The sequence below is a fragment of the Carya illinoinensis genome, chromosome 2, assembly GCF_018687715.1.
Source record: "Carya illinoinensis cultivar Pawnee chromosome 2, C.illinoinensisPawnee_v1, whole genome shotgun sequence".
NCBI classification, from domain to species: Eukaryota; Viridiplantae; Streptophyta; class Magnoliopsida; order Fagales; family Juglandaceae; genus Carya; species Carya illinoinensis.
In genome coordinates this window covers 32,188,023-32,204,859 of record NC_056753.1, presented here as the reverse complement: position 1 = coordinate 32,204,859, position 16,837 = coordinate 32,188,023, and the positions used below count along the sequence as shown (strand labels likewise).

Here is a 16,837-nt window from a genome sequence, read left to right as displayed (position 1 = left end):
AGTACACATTGAAAAGAGGAGAAGAAGAAGGAAAGCCAAAGAAGAGCTTAGCACTTAAAGCTGTTCCTCATGAAAGTGAAAGTGATGAAGATGAGGAAAATGACGATAAAGATGAAGAAGTTGCGATGATAACAAGAAGAATTCAGAGGTTCTTGAAGAAAAATAGAACTCCTCCGAGGAAATCTTTCAAAAAGTTTTCCAAGAAAGATTCAGGTAAAAACGACACTTTAATTTGTTATAAATGCAATAAACTTGGTCATATCAAGCCAGATTGTCCTCTGCTAAAGAAAGATCGAAACAAGGGCAAGAAAGCAATGAAAGCTACATGGGATGATGATTCAAGTAGCTCAGATAGTGAAGCAAGCAATGAAGAATCAGCAAATCTTTGTCTTATGGCTAAAGATGACATTGAGGTAACAAATCTTGATAATATTGAAAATCCTTCATATGAAGAATTGCAAAATGTTTTAGAAGAGATTTATGAGGAATTTGAAAAATTGGGTATAAAGTATACTGCTTTGAAAAAGAAAAATTCTTTTTTAACAAACGAAATTGAAATTTTAAGAAAAGAAAGTATCATTTTGAAAGATGAAAATCTTGAATTGAATAAGAAGAAAACCGATTTAGAAAATATTGTTGAAAACTTTACAAATGGAAAAAGAAATTTTGAAAAACTTCTTGGTAGTCAAAGATGTGTTTTTGACAAGGCAGGTTTGGGATATATGCCAAAACAAAAATACAAACCTTATAAAAATTTCTTTGATAATCATTCTACCTCAAAGACTAATATTCAAAATTCTTTTCATAAAAATAATTTTGTCAAAAAAGGATATTATTATAATCATTCAAGTTTTTCATATATGTCACATGCTATTTGTAATTTTTGTAATAGAAATGGTCATAATTATCATACTTGTCCTATTAGAAGAAATCATACAATGACTATTAGGGCCATATGGGTACCTAAAAATCTTGTTTCTTCTAATACTAATAAATAAAGGACCCAAAGAACTTGGGTACCAAGAAAAATCATTTTAATTGTTTTTATAGGTATGCATGAAGTCATCCACAAGCAAAAATAAGTGGTTTTAGATAGTGGATGTTCAAGACACATGACGGGAGACAAGACTAAGTTCTTTGATCTTAGATCTAAAGAAGAAGGACACGTGACATTTGGAGACAACTCGAAAGGGAAGATCGTGGGAATAGGTAAAATTGGTAATGAATCTTCTCTCATAATTGAAGATGTTCTACTTGTTGAAGGTTTAAAACATAATCTTTTGAGCATAAGTCAATTATGTGATAAAGGATTTACAGTTACTTTTAAAATGGATAAATGCATTATTTTGAATGATCATGATTGTAATATTTGTTTTATTGCTTTTAAAACAATAATGTTTATACAATTGATTTTGAAGAAATTACCTCACAAGATGCTATTTGCTTGTCAGCTCAAAATGAAACTAGTTGGTTATGGCATAGAAGATTAGGTCATGCCAACATGGAACTTATTTCCAAACTTTCAAAAAATAATCTTGTGAGAGGTTTACCAAAAACATATTTTCTTAAAGACAAAATTTGTGATGCATGTCAATTTGGTAAACAAACAAAAACTTCTTTTAAAACTAAGAAACATATTTCCACTACTAGACCATTGCAACTGATACACATGGATCTTTTTGGACCAAATAGAGTTGCAAGTCTAGGAGGAAAATATTATGCATTTGTTATTGTTGATGATTTCTCTAGATATACTTGGGTCATCTTTCTTGCTCATAAAGATGAGGCACATAATGCCTTTACCAAGTTATGCAAGAGAATTCAAAATGAAAAGGGCTATACTATTTCAAGTATCCGAAGTGATAGGGGAAAAGAGTTTGTTAATAAAAATATTGAAACATTTTGTGATGAAAACGGTTTTATTCATAATTTTTCTGCTCCTCGAACTCCTCAACAAAATGGGGTAGTAGAGAGGAAAAATAGATCTCTTCAAGAGATGGCAAGAACAATGCTCAATGAGAACAACTTGCCTAGTTATTTTTGGGCCGAAGCGGTAAGTACTGCATGTTATGTTATAAATAGAGTTATGTTAAGGTCTAAATTAGATAAAACCCCCTATGAGCTTTGGAATGAGAAAAAGCCCAACATTGGTTACTTTCATGTATTTGGATGCAAATGTTTTATTTTGAATGACAGAGATAATTTAGGCAAGTTTGATGCAAAATCTGATGAAGGTATTTTTCTCGGGTATTCTACTAATAGTAAAGCTTATAGAGTATTCAACAAAAAGACTTTAACTGTACAAGAATCTATGCATGTAGTATTTGATGAATCTAATTCTCCACTCTCCAAGAAATCTATTGATGAAGAAATAGAAGGTATAAATAACACAGAAAGTCTCAATCTCAACAAAGAGAAAGCAATAGAGGAAGTTCAACATGGAGCCATCAGGAAAGATCATCAAAATTTAATACAAGATGCAACCAAACAGTGGAAATTTGTGAAAGATCATCCAGTGGAACAAATTTTGGGAGAACCTTCACAAGGTGTAAGTACTCAATCATCTCTTAGAAATATTTGTAATCATACTGCTTTTCTATCTCAAATTGAACCCAAAAATATTGATGACGCACTTCTTGATGAATCTTGGATTCTAGCTATGCAAGAAGAGTTGAATCAATTTGAAAGAAATGATGTTTGGACACTTGTTCCTAGACCCAAAAATTATACTATTATTGGAACAAAATGGGTTTTTAGAAACAAGAAAGATGAGTCTGGAGTCATTACTAGAAATAAGGCTCGACTTGTAGCCCAAGGTTTTAATCAAGAAGAAGGAATCGATTATGATGAGACATATGCACCTGTCGCAAGATTAGAAGCTATTCGAATGCTACTTGCATATGCTTGTTATAAAGATTTCAAACTTTTTCAAATGGATGTTAAAAGTGCTTTCTTAAATGGTTTTATAAATGAAGAGGTATATGTTGAGCAACCTCCAGGTTTTGAAAATCATATTTCCCCAAATCATGTTTTCAAACTCACAAAAGCACTATATGGACTTAAACAAGCTCCTAGAGCTTGGTACGAGAGACTCAGTGGTTTCTTGATTGAAAAAGGTTTTTCAAGAGGAAAAATCGACACAACTCTTTTCATTAAATATGAAAATGATGATATTCTTTTGATTCAGATTTATGTTGATGATATAATATTCGGTGCTACTAATGAAAATATGTGTCAAGTTTTTGCTAAGACTATGCAGGAAGAATTTGAGATGAGCATGATGGGTGAACTTACATTCTTTCTCGGATTGCAAATTAAGCAAGCAAAAAGTGGGACATTCATCAATCAATCAAAATATATTAAGGAATTACTGAAGAAGTTTGGGATGGAAAATGCTAAGGAAATTGGAACATCAATGAGCCCATCAACTAAACTTGATAAAGATGAATCCGGTAAGCTAGTTGACTCGAAGATATATCGAAGTATGATTGGTAGCTTATTATATTTAACAGCCAGTAGACCAGATATTATGTTTAGTGTGTGCTTATGTGCACGTTTTCAATCATCTCCAAAAGAATCACATTTAATTGCAGTTAAGCGCATTCTTAGATATCTTAGTGGTACAATTAACCTAGGGTTATGGTACCCTAAGCACACATCTTTCGATCTAATCAGCTACACAGATGCAGATTATGCTGGCTGTAAAATAGATCGAAAAAGCACTAGTGGAGCATGCCATTTCTTAGGTCATGCATTAGTTTCCTGGTTTAGTAAAAAACAAAATTCTGTTGCACTATCTACTGCTGAGGCAGAATATGTTGCTGCGGGTAGTTGTTGTGCTCAAGTTCTCTACATGAAGCAACAACTTGAAGATTTTAAACTCATGTATGATCACATTCCAATCAAATGTGATAATACAAGTGCTATAAATCTTTCAAAGAACCCAATACAACATTCTAGAACTAAGCATATTGAAATAAGGTATCATTTTCTTCGAGATCATGTGCAAAAAGGTGATATAATGTTAGAGTTCACAAACACACACGATCAGTTAGCAGATATTTTCACAAAACCTTTACCAGAAGATAGATTATGTATGATCAGAAGAGAAATAGGTATGATGCATGCTATGAATATCTCTTAAAAGATAGACCAGAGTCAATAAAAATAGAGATAGATTTTTTTTTAATACTTTTACATAAATTTGAGATTCTTAGCCTCATGTTTGAGACGCTCATTCTCTTCATACAATATCATGTCATTCTTATTCATGGGAACCGGCAAGCGGAATGAAGAATCTAATAAGATTTCAACTGTTTATTCTTCTGCCGAATGATTCCTTCCCTTGTGTGAGACTCTTGAACAATTTGTTGAAGTACAACAATTTGTTCTTTGAGCTTTTCAACTTCGTGATTTTTGGCTTGTAGCCGCTGAGAAAAAGCCACAATAGAGGAAGAGTAGCGAGTCCCAAGACTCACCAAGTCATAAATAGCATCAGAATCTGACTTATTAGTCAGATTATTATTTTCTTGCTGCAACATGGCACCAATGGTAGCTGCAGAAAGAACAGGAGGTTGGGATGCAGAATGCCTCATGGATGGATCTAGAGAAATGTTAGAAGAATGAGCCATTGAGAAAAGAATAGAAGGCTTAAAACGAGAATGCTGAAGGAATGCAGATGAGTTATAGAGATGAGATGAAAACTTGATGCGGATTAGATGAACTTCAGGACTGATTTTATAGAGATAGCATAAAGAATAAGACAAACTATTTTCTCTTCAAATCTTATTTAGTCAAAAGAAATACAAGATATGCTGGACACACATTGTCAAAAGTTTTCTTACTAAGCCAGCGAGATTAACAGTAGATTGTCCCTATTTTTCTAGTAAACGATGAACCTCTGCTGTTATCTGCCGATGTTGACCTTGTATCTGAACCCTTTCTCGTTCCAGCTCTTCTATTCGTGGTTGCAGATCATGAGCATACCAATCTGCAAATTTTTTCAACTCTTGGTTTTCTTGCTTTAGCCTTTTATTCTCACTATCCTTATTAGCAAGCTTCTGTCGTAACTCAGATATTTGCATGTTAAGATGATCAATCTCACTCACCCTCGCCATTAACCTTCGAGACATGATCGTAACAGAGGCAGCATATTGATTACTGAGCATTCTTGATTCTGCAATAATCTCAGAATCAGCCTTACTAGAAAAACGGTTCACTGCTCCTATCATGGTATTGACGGCCTCAGGAGAGAAGATTGATGATTGATGCGTCAAGGGTTCCTGATTCAAGTCTGGAACATTAGTGGAAGAGAATTGCTCAGCCATTCTATCGTTGTGGAAAAACAGAACTCAGGTCAAGAAGTGATTATTTTTTTGGCATCCGATAGATGAAAATGATCATTTTTTTATAGAAACTCGGAGCCTTCAATCCCGTTTGTCAACAACATCAGGCGATTGTTTAAATCTTCAGCCGTATTAAATTCATAGAGTTAGGCCTCGAGGCTTTGCAGCACTTGTCGGGTCACGGACGACTCCATTTTTCAACTATCTACAGTGACTATTAAACGCATCATTTTCTTCAGTCTATTTTCTTGTTGCGGATCCTTTTTAATGATGCCAAAAGGGGGAGAAGTGTTAGACTAGAACATTAACATTGTTTAAATTGCTAAACTTGTTATATATGCTTGGAATTATATTTATACTTTTGCTTGAAAAACTAACGCATATTTTCAGGGGGAGCTTAAGTATTAATATAAGTTTCAAGTTCTATCAAATATTTGTCATCATCAAAAAGGGGGAGATTGTTGAACTCAAGATTTCAAGTTTCATGTGATTATAAATCTACACATGGATTTTGATGATAACAAATGAATTCAAAGAATAAAGAAGTCTCAAGCTCAAGTTGTCTACACAATGGAGTCAAGCACATCAAGGAAACAAGCATGAGCAAGAAGGGAACAAGTTCACATTAAAATTATAGGGTAATGTTGTAAATCTCTTCAAAATTCGAAATTAGGATTAATGCTCAAAATTAATATTTTATCATAAAGCATTAAAATACATTTTCCACATGTGCATGAATATTTTTGAAAATTAAATTTGAAAATTTTGAAAGATGATTGATTGTCATCTTTTGCATGTGCATGCCTTGATTAAAGGGTTGAACTTTGAAAATATTAAAGATGATTAATTGTCATCTTTCACATGTGCATGTTTTATTTGAATATTTTCAAAAGTGATTGATGCTTTTTTAGACTTATACAAAAAGTAAAAGATTAGGTTTGAATTTTTTGAAAATGAAAGTGTGCTCATTTTGTCATATGCCAAAAGTAAAAGATTAGGTTTGATTTTTTTGAAAAAGTGAATGATGTTGTCTTTGACAATTGAGAAAGAAGAACCTTTTATTTGAATTCTTTGAAAAAGTGAATGATGTTGTCTTTGACAATTGAAAAAGAAGAACCTTTTATTTGAATTTTTTGAAAAAGTGAATGATGTTGTCTTTGACATGTGAATCTTTTTAAATTTGAATATGAAGTCTCATATGCCTATAAATAGATCATTTGAGAGCTTCACATTCACAACACCAAGAGCATACAACATTCATTCAAAGCTTTCATTCTCTCTTCTCTAAACATTGAGCCTTAATCCTTGTTCATTTTGAGAGATATAGCTTGCGCTGTATTGTTCTTATTTCACTCGTTGAGGAGTGTTTTCTGATAACCTACCCACTATCAGCTTTTGTATCAGAAAAAGGGTGTGTATAACCCTTGTGTGTGTAGAAAGTATTCTACACATGGAATAGTTGAATCACCACGTGTAAGGTGATTGCAAGTGTAGAGGGTGTTCTACACGGATCCTTTGTAGCGGTGTTGTTCAAAGGTGTAATAGGTTTCTATCTCCACCTGAAGGAGGTTGAATAGTGAATTTGGGAATCCTCAAGGGGTAGCTTGAGGCGAGGACGTAGGCAGTGGGGCCGAACCTCGTTAACATACTGAGTTTGCTTCTCTCTTACCCTTACTCCTTATATTTATTGTTATTTCATATTTTGTTTATATTTTATATTATATATTTGATTTATAATTGTTATTTTTTTTAATACAACTCAATTCACCCCCCTCTTGTGTTAGTCATCTGGGCAACAACATTCTTCAGCCCTCTATCATGAATTAATCCATTGGCCTACGAATTTGAATAGAGAATTACAAAATCTCATAATTCAATTTCGAAATTCTCTCTCAATCAAAAGTCTTTATTTTTTTAAAATTTATTATTAGGATCTGTTTATTTTATAGAGAATAGATTTTTAATTTCTTGGTTGAATAGTAAAATTTAAGAGTATTCGGAATCTAATTTCTTATGTGCATAAGATAAATAAATTTGTTCTAAACTTCATTTTATCTTGAAAGTAAATTCGCTTGTAACCCATGTATATATCGTTATTGATGGGGCAAATGTTGTCTTAAGAAAAACGATATGCATAACGGGCCTTGAAGCAAACTTTTTTCTTATTATTTATTTGTTTTCCAGCCTCGTTTGCACCAATATTATTGTTTTGATTTAAGGATTACAAACTATTAGAATTTGATAAAGTTGTAATGATTATATGAAATAAAAGTTGAATAAAATATTCTTAAAATATAATTTTTTAATATAATTTTTATTTTAAAATTTAAAAATATTGAATTGTCTATTATATTTTACGTGAGAATTTAATAAAGTTATAATAATTATATGAGATAAGATCATCTCATCTTGATAACTAAACCAGGCTTGGAACTAGACATCTCAAGGCACAAAAAGAAGTGTAAGGAAGACGAAATTAAAGAAGTTAATTAGTTTCAATAATTAAAAATGCATTTCAAGGAATAGTTACTGCTCAGCTTGCAGGAGCACCAGCCCAAATCCACCGACAAGGGGTCTTAAGAGAAAAACTGGGTGTATTGATGTATTATGCGACTCAAATGGGTAGGAAGAAGACGAGGGAGTTTGTCGTCTAGGTCAGGCTGAATTTCCACATCAACCGGTAATATTCAGAGGCAAGGTAGCATTTCTCTAGATTTAGCTCTACTAGAGAGCCTCCAGTTTCCTAATCTCATTTTGGCTTGAATAATTCAAAGCCACTGCTATCAGAAATGGAGAGAATAGACTGATGTTGAATGAGAGGTGTCCACCAATTAAGTTGGAGAAATTATGATGGGACTAGAGAATATATTCTTTCTTAGTTTTAAATTTAAGATAGATATATGAAGTTGACATTCTAATAAATATATAGCATTACTAAAAAATATTTAATTAAAGAAAAACCAACCTTTTGAATTGTACCAATGTTACAATTCAATATATATATCTTCTTCCATATGTTATTGAGTAATAAATAACAAATCACCAAAAAGATCAGCAACGTGAAAAATAAATATCACAATGGGAGAAAGTGTTGAATCAACCCAAGTATGAAGGGCTGCACATGCACCGTTTTCTTTCTTGGTTGTATTAGGCACCAACTGCAGCTACCAACCATCTACCCATCCACCGTATTCTGCAGCAAATATTGATAAAAGTTCATCTGCACCGAAAGAAGACTTGAAGTTGCATGCTTCTTGTCCCCCATGGTTCTCCTATAAAAGGAGATGAATTCTGAAGAGAAAACCATCCTCACTGAGGTGAGAGATCGGGCATAGGGCTGAGGGCGAAAATGGGTTCTGGGGAAACCCAGAACGGAGGTCATTTGAGAGAGATAGAGAGATGTTGAGAGTGTTTGTAAAATTGTATAAACATAGTGAAAAAATCGAATTTCCGCTTCAGTGGACGTAGGCAGTTGCCGAACCACTTAAATATTGTCTCTATCTATTGTGGGTGTGATTTCTAGGTGGCCGGAGGCGCAACAGAAAGGAAACGATCAAGCCCATTCAATTCCCTTCAAAACAGTCTTATATTTTGTTGGAATAATAATCATGTGGCCAAGACATGCATGATATAACTTGTCAAATGCGGTTGCTCCTCAATATTATTCTGGAATGAAAAACTAATATCTCCCATGCATGCATCCGACCTGCGGCCTACTCCCATAATCCGAAATTTTTCCATCTACGCGTACCGGACTTTTGACCAAATGCCCATTAACGTAAAAGAAAAGCTAGCTCACAAAATAGACAATTTGATTGGACCAAAATATATACAAAATAATAATAATAATAATTGGCAGTTTTTGCTAATTTTCAATAAACACTAGCTAGTGGTCTGATTTTTGTGAGAGTGGAATTAGAATAGATGCAAAGTCATGGGCCAGCCTTTTCAGATCAGGGCATTAATGGACAAATTAATAGTATCATGACATTAATATTCTTTGAAACGCGGATGGACTTGCATGATATATATGTTTTCATGCCTTTGTTTGTTTTTTGGGTCAAGGTCTCCTACGATATTAACAGGTGGAAAAATAGCTTTTTAAAAAAGAATCGAAGAAATTATTAAGATAGAGAAAAGAAGGGAAAGCAACGCTACTGCATGACAAATATCAAACCAGAGAAAATTCGTTGGATGTCAAGTCGACACTACAAAAATAAACTTTCATTCCAAAATCCACACAAACTGCCATTCCAATTCATCCAAATCATGCAGACATCATAATGAACATTAAAATATGACGGATCACCAACTTCCAAGTAATACAACAACAACACTACAGAATGAAAATTTTCAAATTTGAGTATTTTTTATTATTTTTATTATAAATTATATAAAAATAATAATAAAATGAAAGTTATCCATCCTTCATCCCCGTTAGATATGTCATCCCAATATATTAGTACAACTATATATCTGCTGAAATTAAGCAGTTCTTGTTATGCCAATAGTAGTACTAGTGGACATGACGTGGGGCTGGCAAAGTACCAATCAAAGTTACAGTAGTTCATAATCATTCAAGACAGAAAATTAAAATGGCTGTCCATTGACTGATACAAATGTTACTCGAGTTAATTACCCAAATCAAGCTTGAATAGCAGTTGAACTGTCAATAGACAAATAGAAAGCTTGTTGTTGACATAGCGAATCGATTATATATATAATATCATGCAAACAGTACATATAAAACATATATAATAATTAACGATGACCACTCACAATGCAAATTATAAGATATAATGGTCAACTTATAGTACCTTATCGATCCTTTGAATATAACCCCAGTTGCTAGCCCATATATTATCTTCTTATCGTCTTTTAGTAAATTCTTTGAAGGCCATAACGTCACAGCTAGCTTTTCCTGTGAGTACCTTTGTGGTTCTATGCGTTGGAAAAAAATTCAACTGCGACGAAGAGAATGGATCTCTTGATCAAAACTCAGCCGTATATTGGCAAAAACTAGTCAACAACGAAGGCTTGCCGTTGTAAAGCAATGAGAGACTTTTTCTTTGGCAGTGGAAAGGTGTTAAATAATATAAATGACAAGATCTAGCTCTTTAGTTTAGACTTTTAAAACAATTGATGAGTTCACATTATTCATAACAGAATTTCTCAGTTTAAAAACTGACTCTACAATTTACTTCATTTAATCCTTTATAAATTGTAACGATATCCTGAGTTAATGGATTATCCAATTGCCGCTGATAATAGAATGAATGAAGAATTATATATATATATATATATATATATAAAATTGTACATGAATATCAATAAAACGTTGGGGACTTCTGACCTAATGAAATCATCATGCATGAAGCCGTTGTTGTCAAGTTAGTCTGAAATGTTTAAGGATTAATTCATTCAATTACGTACATGTATTCGAAGAATAAAAAGGGAAATTCAAACCACAAGAGTTGCAATTAAACATGGCATGTCACAACACTTTCATATTCATGGAAAGTTTGTCACTCACTTTGCCCTGCATTCACGTGGCACCACAATAGCTTATCAATAAAATATATATTTAAAATAAAATGGCTTCTGGAAATATTAAAAAATGAATACTAAAAATATAGATTCCCTCTATCCATTTTATGTTTATATTTTTAATTTTTTTTTAATAAACTACATAACGCTACATCGATATCGTGGTTAAACCATGTCAATGGGAAAAAGTGAGTAATATAACTTGAGCTCAATGAACTTAGATTGATTCATAGTATTACGTCCCTTTAATTTATGCCGAAGGCGCGCGTGGTAGCATGGAAAGTACAAATCTGCCAATTATCAATCTCGAAATTCTCACGAAGTCCTATTATTAATCGTTGCTAAATTCCTTAAATATTCGATGCAAGATATTCTATAAAATAAAAATATGACCGGTTTTCGCGAGCTTTACCCGTAATTTACATAGTGATAAGGACATGATTGACTTCGTTGCTCAAGTCCTCCTGTATTGGCAGTATAAACTCTAATTAGATGGCAGCTCAAAACGTATCCCCAGCATATATTGTGCCCATAGGCAAGAAGACCCTAAATTAATTCTCTGTAATGGCGGGGTTCGAACCTTTCATCTTCGCATTTCTTGGTGTTTTGTATCTTATACTACTACTTCTGATTCATGCCCAGGGTCAATCAGGTATGACATGCTCTAAATCTTATCGTACGTAGTACTATTAATTGGTTTTGGTTGGGCTAATTAACCATGCATAAATCTAAGATCTTGCTCTGTTTTATCTGTCTCAGGCTTCATAAGCATAGATTGCGGGTTGCCGGCAGATTCACCATACAAGGAAGAACTAACAGGCATAGATTACATATCAGACGCGAACTTCATAGACACTGGTATTAGTAGCAGGATAGCATCTGAATTTAAAGGTGACTATCGACGTCGGGAATGGAATCTCAGAAGCTTTCCTGAAGGAGTCCGGAACTGTTACACCATAAAGAACATCACAAGAGGCACTAGATATTTGATACGAGGAACCTTCTTGCATGGGAATTACGATGGAGAAAGTAATTTACCAGAATTCGATCTGTATCTCGGGACAGACAAGTGGGATACAGTCAAGGTGGAGGATGCATCCTATAGAATTATCAAGGAGCTCATACATGTCCCATCTCGAAACTATATACACGTCTGTCTAGTAAGAACGTCCGACCTCGGGACACCATTTATATCATCAATACAGTTCAGGCCATTAAACAAGAACTCGTACGAGACCGAATATGGATCATTGGCACTATATTTGCGCGCAGATGCTGGTTCAAATACCTATTACTCATACGGGCAAGTCATTCTATATATATGAGATCAAGTACTGCTTAATTTTCATTAATGCTGCAGAAGTAAATACAATTTTCACGAATATTCTGGCTGTAAATTAAGTAGGTTTGAGCTGTGGAAAATTGCATGTCTTTCAATAAGTTCTTGTTTGGTTATATAAACCATGATCTTATCTCATATATTTATTATAACTTTTCATTCATACAAAATACAATAAATAATTCAATTTTTCAAATCTTAAAATAAAAATACAAATAAAAATATATATTATAGTAATATTTTATTTAACTTTTAATAGATCGATACCTGGATTATTATACTGAATATGTGTTTAATTAATTAGGTACCCATACGATGTGCATGATCGCCGATGGACGCCCTATAACTCCAGTGAATGGACAGACTACATCTGGTCGCCTTCCACTGACTTGAAAGACTTGAGCACAGAACTTACCATTGATAATTCCAAAAGTGATTACAAACCAGCATCTGTTGCCATGAATACTGCAATCACCCCAGTAAATGAGAGCGCTCCCATGGGATTCATCGATTGGGAACCAGACAATAAGAATACCCAAATCTATATCTACATGCACTTTGCTGAAGTCGTAAAGTTAGAACCCAACCAGTTCAGATCATTTAACATTACTCTCAATGGGAAACACTGGTATGGACCTGTTGTTCCCAATTACCTGTCTACAACTACTGTCTACAGTACAGGGCCCGAGACTGGAGGGACGTATAATTTCTCGATGGTCAAAGCGGAAGGTTCAACACTTCCACCCATCCTCAACGCAGTTGAGATCTATTATGTGAAAGATTTCTTGCAATCAGAAACTGATCAAGAGGATGGTACGTTCTTCCACACAGAATTAAATAAGCTTTCGCGTCTCAGTTTCGCACGTTCTTCATTCTATTGATGCGCATAAATTTGACTGACCAATTGGATATATGCATATGAAATTTTTTAGTTGATGCCATCATAAAGATCAAATCAACATATGGAATAAAGAGAGATTGGCAAGGAGATCCATGTGCCCCGAAACAGTACTCGTGGGAAGGTCTAGATTGTAGCTATGATGCTGATAATTATGCCCATAGAATCACATCCTTGTCAGTAATTTTGCTCCTTTATATAATAAGCTTAATTAATCAATTTTCAATTACCTGTTTTCAGCTATCACTAATTTGGAAAATTTAAATTGCTTAGGAAGTTGTCCTCCAGTGGATTGACCGGAGATCGAGATACCTGCTGATATATCAAATCTCCTAATGTTACAATTTTTGTAAGTAGAATTATTCTATTTTTAAGCTGGTATGTAGAGCATATCATTTACACTATTTAATTAGTAAGATTTGACTTGTACGTAAGATTCAAATTTTAAAATTTACCTTCTAAATCAAATTATACCACATAAGCAGTACCTTACTAGATGCATGTGTGCTACCCACCGGTTGGAGAATATATATAATTATGAACAATACTAGGGTGACTACCAAATATTCCCACCAAATGTGCACATGACTAGTATAAATGAGTATCTTTTATATTTCTTTAAGCTTTTTTTAAACATCCTTAACTATTAAAAAAAAATAAAAATATATATATAAATTCACTAATAGTCTCTTTCTCATTAAGAAATTAAAAATAAAAAAAATAAAAATATATAAGTAGGTACATTTAGTGGGCATATTTGGTAGTCATACTGTCATTAGCTTATAATTTTTCTTGTAATTATATGAATAATTCGCAAGATCAGAGGCATAAAAAATCCTTACTTTACAATTTTATTCGACAATAATCAATATCAAAATTGTAACGATTCCTTATTACAGGGATCTATCAAACAATAGCTTGACTGGATCAGTGCCCGATTTTCTGTCTAAATTAATAAACTTGAAGGTCTTGTAAGTTACTTGGACCTTTTTCTTTTCAAATGATCACTGAAACTAAAATTCTTTGGATCATATAAGAGGAATTATAATCATTCTGCCTTTGCAGAAACTTAGAACGAAACAAGCTCACTGGTTCAATTCCGCGTGAACTGATTGAAAGAAGGGACAATCATTCACTATCATTAAGGTATGATTTTTGTCCAATAAGAACCTGAGCCCCAGCTTTCTTTTTCAATTTTTTTTTTTTAATTTCAATTTTCTACGAATAAATAATTTATAAAAATGTCTAGCGAGCAAAGAAGCGAAAGCACAAGTTCTAAATTTGTAATGTCTAAAATTTTATGAAACATCAATATATATATATATATATATATAATAGCTTTGTCGTTAATTCCATGCCTTATTTTGCTAGTGTGGGAGAAAATCCAGATCTATGTGGGTCCCGTTCTTGCAAAAAGAATAAAAACAACATTGTTATTCCAATAGCATCAGTCGCTGGTGGATTGCTCGTCTTCACATTCATTGCCGTGGCTATCTTTTGGGGGATTAGAAGGGGATCTAGAACAAAACAGGGTACGTATAAAACTAATATTTATAAGGTGCATATTCATGTAAACGAAAAAAACAAAAAAAACACACTTTACAAAAGTCTTTCTTAACATGATCGTGTTTTTCCTTTTCATCGGCGATGGTAGATGCTGAATCCAACAAGCAGAACGCGACATTGGAGTCTTTACAACGTCAATTTACATACTCCGAAATACTTAGAATTACAAACAACTTTGAGAGAATTCTTGGGAAGGGTGGATTCGGAACAGTTTATCATGGCTACATAGATGACACCCAAGTTGCAGTGAAGATGCTCTCTCATTCATCAGTTCAAGGTTATCAGCAATTTCAAACAGAGGCACGTACCATCACTTGTAATATTAGAACTTTTTGCTAATTAATACATACATACATGTATGGTCATGCATACATTATATTAAACTAATTGGGTGGTACTTATAATTTACAGGTTAGACTCCTTATGAGAGTTCATCATCGAAACTTGACTACCCTTGTTGGGTACTGCTATGAAGGAACCAACCTGGGGCTCGTTTATGAGTACATGGCCAACGGAGACTTGGATGCACATCTTTCAGGTCTGGGAAATGGGAATAATGAAATTATTTAGCTAAGACTTGCAGACATTTAAGCTTTTTTATACTTAATTTTGACCTCGATATATAGAAAGAAAATCTTCATGACATTTTTAGGAATCAGAAAAAAAATTTCCTTTCCTAGAATTTGTTGGCAACGACGTTGATGACCACTAAAGGTTCAGGGGAATTTTGTTGATGGATGCAGATGGGAACACTCAAACCTTGACTTGGAAAGATAGACTTCGAATAGCGACGGATGCTGCACAAGGTTAGCATGAACTTAGCATGCATTGAGTTGACTTGGAATTCCTTGTATTTTTTATTTTTAAAAACTGAGCTTAATTGTGTGGAATGGGAAATTATAGGATTGGAGTATCTGCACTGTGGTTGTAAGCCACCTATAGTCCACAGAGACGTGAAGACTACAAACATATTGTTGAACGAAAATCTGCAGGCAAAACTAGCAGATTTTGGGTACTCCAAGATTTTCCCTACTGATGGTGGCACTTATGTTTCTACAGTTGTTGCTGGCACCCCAGGCTACCTTGACCCTGAGTCAGTATTTCTCTCATAATTTAGTTATTGATCTAGAACAACAAAATTGCAACAAAAGTGATGAAAACGTAACGTGCATGCGCGCTCTGTTTACTTACGCGCAGGTACTACATAACAAACTGGTTAACCGAGAAAAGTGATGTCTATAGCTTTGGAGTGGTTCTACTGAAGATAATCACGAATCGACCCGCTATAGAAAGATCTCAGGAAAGGACTCACGTAAGTGAATTCGTGAGGTCCATGCTTGCCAAGGGGGATATTAAAAATATGGTTGATCCCAGGTTGCATGGAAACTTCAACATTAACTCTGTTTGGAAAGCCGTTGAAATAGCAATTGGTTGCGTATCTCCAACCGCTGCGAAAAGGCCAACCATGAGCCAGGTAGTGGTGGACCTAAAGGAGTGTATGGCAACTGAATTAGCGCGGGTGAATGATCAGGGCGGTTCCAGAGAATCCATTAAAATGATCAACCTGGATCTGGGTACTGAACTCATTCCATTGGCAAGGTAAACGCAAGCACGTACGTACAGATTGCAGAAACTGGCGGCCATGTATCGAATCTTGAAGTAAATAATTTTCTGCTTCCCGTTAATTTTCTATCGATGAATAATATTGTTTCTCCATTGATCACCCGTCAGGGTGGTTCTAATATGTACCCAAGGTTAACAGCTGGATTGTCTATATATCTATATTTTCGGAAGTAAATAAATGAAGTGATCAACAATAATAAAGATTCAAGTAGTGCTACAAATTAAGGATTTGAAACACGGAGTACTAGAAAATTAAACAAATACGTGCTGATCACATTTATCCACGGTATGAAAATGATAGAACGATTCGAAATACGTACTAATTTAGTACGTTCAATCAAATAACTGAATTCTCGGATCCGGTCAAAAACTTGATTTTCATTTTTCACAAGAATTTATTCTATTTTTAAATTTTATAAATACTTAATTTTATATGATTTTTTTTATTTTTAGGAAGTAATATTTGAATACTAATTAATATCTCAAATTATTAATGTTTTGTTAATATGTAATTTTATT

General features: G+C 33.8%; 1 pseudogene; it reads left to right on the top strand.

Moving 5' to 3' along the window:
• The first annotated feature begins 11,385 nt into the window (after positions 1–11,385).
• On the top strand, positions 11,386–16,526 carry LOC122300993 (annotated as a pseudogene).
• Positions 16,527–16,837: the final 311 nt, after the last annotated feature.